Genomic DNA, 6106 nt, shown 5'->3' on the forward strand with positions numbered 1-6106 from the left:
AGATTGCAGCTTGTTTCTGGCGTTAAACGCCAAAATGTATCATGTTTCTGGCGTTTAACGCCAGCTTGGTGCTTGTTCTGGCATTAAACGCCAGATAGATGCTTGTTTTTGGCGTTTAAACGCCAGACATCTCTTCCTCCAGGGTGTGCTTTTTCTTCTGCTGTTTGTTTATTCTGTTTTTAATTTTTGTAATTATTTTGTGACTCCACATGATCATAAACCTAATTAAACATAAAAGAACAATAGAAATATAGATAAATAAAAATTGGGTTGCCTCCCAATAAGCGCTTCTTTAATGTCAATAGCTTGACAGTGAGCTCTCATGGAGCTTCACAGATGTTCAGAGCATTGTTGGGACCTCCCAACACCAAACTTAGAGTTTGAATGTGGGGGTTCAACACCAAACTTAGAGTTTGGTTGTGGCCTCCCAACACCAAACTTAGAGTTTGATTGTGGGGGTTTTGTTTGACTTTGTATTGAGAGAAGCTTATCGTGCCTCTTTTTTATGGTTGCAGAGGAAGATCCTTGAGCTTTAAACATAAGGTAGCCCCAATTCAATTGAAGGACTAGCTCTCCTCTGTCAACATCAATCACAGCTCCTGCTGTGGCTAGGAAGGGTCTTCCAAGAATGATGGATTCATTCTCATCCTTTCCAGTGTCCAAGATTATGAAATCAGCAGGGATGTAAAGGCCTTTAACCTTTACTAACACGTCCTCTACCAATCCATAAGCTTGTTTTATTGACTTGTCTGCCATCTCTAATAAGATTCTTGCAGCTTGTACCTCAAAGATCCCTAGTTTCTCCATTACAGAGAGTGGCATAATATTTATACCTGACCCCAGGTCACACAAAGCCTTCTCAAAGGTCATGGTGCCTATGGTACATGGTATTAAGAATTTACCAGGATCTTGTTTCCTTTGAGGTAAAGTTTGCTAAACCCATGTATTTAGTTCACTAATGAGCAAGGGAGGTTCATCTTTCCAAGTCTCATTATCAAACAACTTGGCATTCAGCTTCATGATAGCTCCTAGATATTGAGCAACTTGCTCTTCAGTTACATCTTCATCCTCTTCAGAGGAAGAATAGTTCTCAGAGCTCATGAATGGCAGAAGGAAGTTTAATGGAATCTCTATGGTCTCTATATGACCTCAGATTCCTTTAGGTTTTCAATAGGGAACTCCTTTCTGTCTGGAGGACGTCCCATGAGGTCTTCCTTATTGGGATTCACGTCCTCCCCTTCCTCTTTGGATTCGGCCATTTTGATTATATCAAGGGCCTTGCACTCTCTTTTTGGATTCTCTTATGTATTACTTGGGAGAGTACTAGGAGGAGTTTCAGTGATTTTCTTACTCACCTGACCCACTTGTGCCTCCAAGTTTCTAATGGAGGACCTTGTTTCATTCATGAAACTTAAAGTGTCCTTAGATAGATCAGAGACTATATTTTCTAAGCTAGAGGGGCTCTGCTCAGAATTCTCTGTCTGTTGCTGAGAAGATGATGGAAAAGGCTTGCTATTGCTAAACCTGTTTCTTCCACCATTATTAAAGCCTTGTTGGGGCTTTTGTTGATCCTTCCATGAGAAATTTGAATGATTTCTCCATGAGGAATTATAGGTGTTTCCATAGGCTTCACCCATGTAATTCACCTCTGCCATTGCAGGGTTCTCAGGATCATAAGTTTCTTCTTCAGAAGATGCTTCTTTAGTACTGTTGGATGCATTTTTCAATCCATTCAGACTCTGAGAAATCATGTTAACTTGCTGAGTCAACATTTTGTTCTGAGCCAATATGGCATTCAGAGCATCAATTTCAAGAACTTCCTTCCTCTGAAGTGTCCCATTACTCACAGGATTCCTCTCAGAGGTGTACATGAATTGGTTATTTGCAACCATGTCAATGAGTTCTTGAGCTTCTGCAGGTGTTTTCTTTAGGTGAATGGATCCACCTGCAGAATGGTCCAATGACATCTTAGAGAACTCAGATAGACCATCGTATAATATATCCAAAATGTCCACTCTGAAAGCATGTCAGAAGGACACTTTTTGGTTAACTACTTGTATCTTTCCCAAGCTTCATAGAGGGATTCGCCATCTTTTTGCTTGAAGGTCTGAACATCCACTCTAAGCTTGCTCAGCTTTTGAGAAGGAAAGAACTTGGCCAAGAAGGCCGTGACCAGCTTATCCCAAGAGTCCTGGCTATCTTTAGGTTGTGAGTCTAACCATGTTCTAGCTCTGTCTCTTACAGCAAAAGGAAAAAGCATGAGCCTGTAGATTTCAAGATCTACTCCATTAGACTTAACAATATCACAGATCTACAAGAATTCAGTTAAAAACTGATAGGGATCTTCTGATGGAAGTCCATGAAACTTGCAGTTCTGTTGCATTAGAGCAACTAGTTGAGGCTTCAGCTCAAAATTGTTTGCTCCAATGGCAGGGATTGAGATACTTCTTCCATAAAAATTGGAAGTGTGTGTAGTATAATCACTAAGCATCCTCCTTGTGCCTCCACCATTGTTATTAGGTTCGGCCATGTCTCTTTCTTTTTCGAGATTCTCTGTAAGGTTTTCTCTGGATTGTTGTGCTTTAGCTTCTCTTAGTTTCTTCTTCAGAGTCCTTTTAGGTTCAGGATCTGATTCAACAAGAATGTCCTTGTCCTTGCTCCTGCTCATATGAAAAAGAAGAGAACAGAAAAGGAAGAGAAATCCTCTATGTTACAGTATAGAGATTCTTTTATGTGAGTAGAAGAAGAAAAGAATAGAAGAAGGATGAGAAAAATTCAAACATAGAGGAGAAGAGAGGGTTCGAATTTTTAGATGAAGAGAAGAGTTAGTAAATGAATAAATAAATAGAAGGAGGTGAGAGATAGGAGTTTTCTAAATTTTTTTTTGAAAAATGGTTAGTGATTTTCGAAAATTAAATCAAAATTAAAATTTGAAACAATTAGTTAATTAAAAAGAATTTTGAAAAAGAGGGAGGTGATTTTCGAAAATTAGAAACAGAAAAGTGGTTAGGTGGTTCTGAAAAAGATAAGAAATAAACAAAGAGTTAATTAGTTAGTTGAAAAAGATTTGAAAATCAATTTTTGAAAAGATAAGAAGTTAGAAAAGATTTTTTAAATTGATTTTGAAAAAGATATGATTAAAAAGATATGATTGAAATTTATTTTGAAAAAGATTTGAAAAAGAAATTAAAAAGATTTGATTTATAAAATTAAAATTGATTACTTGACTAACAAGAAACTAAAAGATATGATTCTAGAATTTAAAGATTGAACCTTTCTTAACAAGAAAGTAACAGACTTCAAATTTTTGAATCAATCACATTAATTGTTTGTAAAGTTTTCGAAAATCATGAAATAAAGATAAGAAAAAGATTTTGAAAATAAATTTTAAAATTTTCAAAAAATAAGAAGAAAAATGAAAAAGTTTTGATTTTTGAAAAAGATTTTGAAAAGATAGTGTTCATACCCTGGGTCGAGCTGTCCGACCCGGGATGTTCTACAGACAAAGCGACCGACCTCTTCAGCTCAGGATGACCCGACCTCTTCTCAAAGAGTTCGGCCAAGTCACAGGAAAGCCCAATAAATGGTCCAAATAGAGGAACACGACCCCAATCCAAAGGCAGCCCAAGCCTATAGAGATAAGGGCGGTTCCCATGAAAGATAAAGATAAAGATAAGATAAGATAACCAACTTAGCTTATCTGTAAAGGCCACTCTACACCATTATAAATACACTGGAGCACCCAAGTATAACTCATACTCTGATTCTACTCAATACCTGTTTAATACCCTTGCTAACTTAAGCATCGGAGTCCCTTGCAGGTACCCCCCCGCCCTCTGGGGACGGAGGAATCAGCACCGCCACCAAGTCCAGCAAGTCGAACATAGCAACTCTGACCATTACAGAAAATCTCATCCGCGATCGACCTATAGTTTCAGGTAACCCTCGGAACATTGGCGCTGTTGCCGGGGACCTGAAAGTCATCCCATCACCATAGCGGACGACCATGACAACGACCACACCTCAGATCTAGAGGAAAGAACATCGTATAAAAATGCTGATATGACACCAAAAGATACTTCCCAAATCGACAACAAGAAGAACTCCCCAAACGAGGGAGCCATGGATGCATTTCAAGACCGGTTAAAACAACTTGAAAAAGATGCCCTACGTCAACGAGAGGCCGAGAAGGACCTACAAAGGGAAATAAGGCGACGCCGGAAATTGGAGAACAAACTCCTAAAACTTGAAGCCGATGTCAAGAATAAAGGGAGCCGATCCACTCCTGAAGATAGCGCCCGCAAGGAGCAAGACCTATTCTCCAAGGAGATCATGAAGACAAAATTCCCAAAGGACTTTAAACTCCAAGACATGACCTTATACAACGGCACTACAGATCCCGGCCATCATCTCAGCAACTTCAGAAGCAGAATGTATCTCACAGACGCCTCAGATGCAGTTCGTTGCAAAGCCTTTCCAACTACTTTAACAAAAACAGCAATTAGATGGTTCGACAACCTCCCTCCTAGGTCCATCTCAAGTTTCAACGACATGGCTTAGAAATTCTTGGCCAGATTCTCCATCCAAAAGGACAAAGCTAAACATGCTCCGAGCTTACTGGAAATTAGACAATGAGAACGGGAAACCCTGCGTAACTACATGGAAAGATTCAAGAAGACATGCATGGATATACAGAACCTGCCAATAGAAGTCGCTATTATGGGCCTCATTAATGGCTTACGCGAAGGGCCCTTTAGTCAATCTATATCAAAGAAGTACCCCACATCTCTGAACGAGGTGCAGGAACGAGCGGAAAAGTACATCAACATGGAGGAAAACTCCCGATTAGGAGAGACCTCAAAGGCCGGGTTCACCCCCCGGGAAAAAGACAAAGATTCCAGAAAGAAAGAAGATCGACATGGAGAGAAAATAAATAAATACCACAATTACACCCCTCTTCGTGTGTCTCTTGTGGATGTATACAGAGAGGTTTGCAACACGGAAAAAATACCACCAGCTCGGCCACTCAAAGGCAAAAAAGGAGGAATCCGGGCTGAATATTGCGAATACCATCGGATCTGTGGACACTCCACCAATGGGTGTTTCGACTTAAAAAAGTCATAGAAAAGCTCGTACAAGAAGGAAAGCTAGATCGATATCTGGCCACCCATGATGATGAACAAAGAAAAAGAAGAAGAGCAGAAGATGTCGGACCAACCGCGCGATCATCTCGAACGCCAGAAAGACATGTCCACATGACACACGGCAGATTTGTCGGGGGAGGAATCTCCAAATCATCTCACAAAAGACATCTCAAAGACGTATATCACGTCGTAGGACAGGAGGAAGCACCCGACATCCCGGCGATCACTTTTACCAAGGAAGATTCGGCGTCGCATCAGGGCATGACGATCCCATGGTCATCACTATTATACTGGCAAACGAAAATCTTTACCGCACGTTGATAGACCAGGGGAGCTCCGCCGATATCTTATTCAAAACTGCTTTCGACAAACTCGGCTTGGAAGAAAAAGAACTCAAAGCATATCCAGACAGACTGTTCGGGCTAGGAGATACCCCAGCTCAATCGATGGGATACATCTCACTCCACACAACTTTCGGAAAAGGAAGTCAGTCAAGAACACTCAAAATAGATTACATTGTAGTCGACGTAAGTTTAGCCTATAATGCCCTAATAGGTCGGACAACGTTAAATCAGCTCGGCGCAATAGTCTCGACTTGCACTATGCATGAAGTTCCCAACTGCAGGAGGAATAGCTACGATAAAAGCAGATCAGAATATGGCGCACCGCTGTTACAACGAAAGTCTAAACCTCAGAGGCAGAGGAGAAGAATTCCACACAATTGAGCTTGGTGGAGTTCAGAGGCGGGAAGAGCTCCGCCCACAACCTGAAGGAGAAATAGAGAAAATCTAGATCAGAGATACCTCGGACCAAACAACCAATATCGGCATACTCCTAAAAGGAGACATAAAAGAATCACTCATACAGTTTCTACGAGACAACGCTGACCTCTTTGTGTGGAAGGCCGCAGACATGCCAGGCATAGATCCCAAGCTAATGTGCCACAAGCTAGCAGTCTACCC

The 6106-nt window shown here is 40.8% G+C and overlaps 1 non-coding gene across 1 annotated transcript; it reads left to right on the plus strand.

The window, feature by feature from the left end:
• Positions 1-2020: 2020 nt before the first annotated feature.
• LOC112799537 (small nucleolar RNA R71) lies at positions 2021-2128 on the plus strand. Its single transcript, XR_003201112.1, has one exon. It is a non-coding gene; the product is annotated as a small nucleolar RNA R71 (small nucleolar RNA).
• The last annotated feature ends 3978 nt before the right edge of the window (positions 2129-6106 follow it).

Source organism: Arachis hypogaea, chromosome 4 (assembly GCF_003086295.3).
Source record: "Arachis hypogaea cultivar Tifrunner chromosome 4, arahy.Tifrunner.gnm2.J5K5, whole genome shotgun sequence".
Classification (NCBI taxonomy): Eukaryota; Viridiplantae; Streptophyta; class Magnoliopsida; order Fabales; family Fabaceae; genus Arachis; species Arachis hypogaea.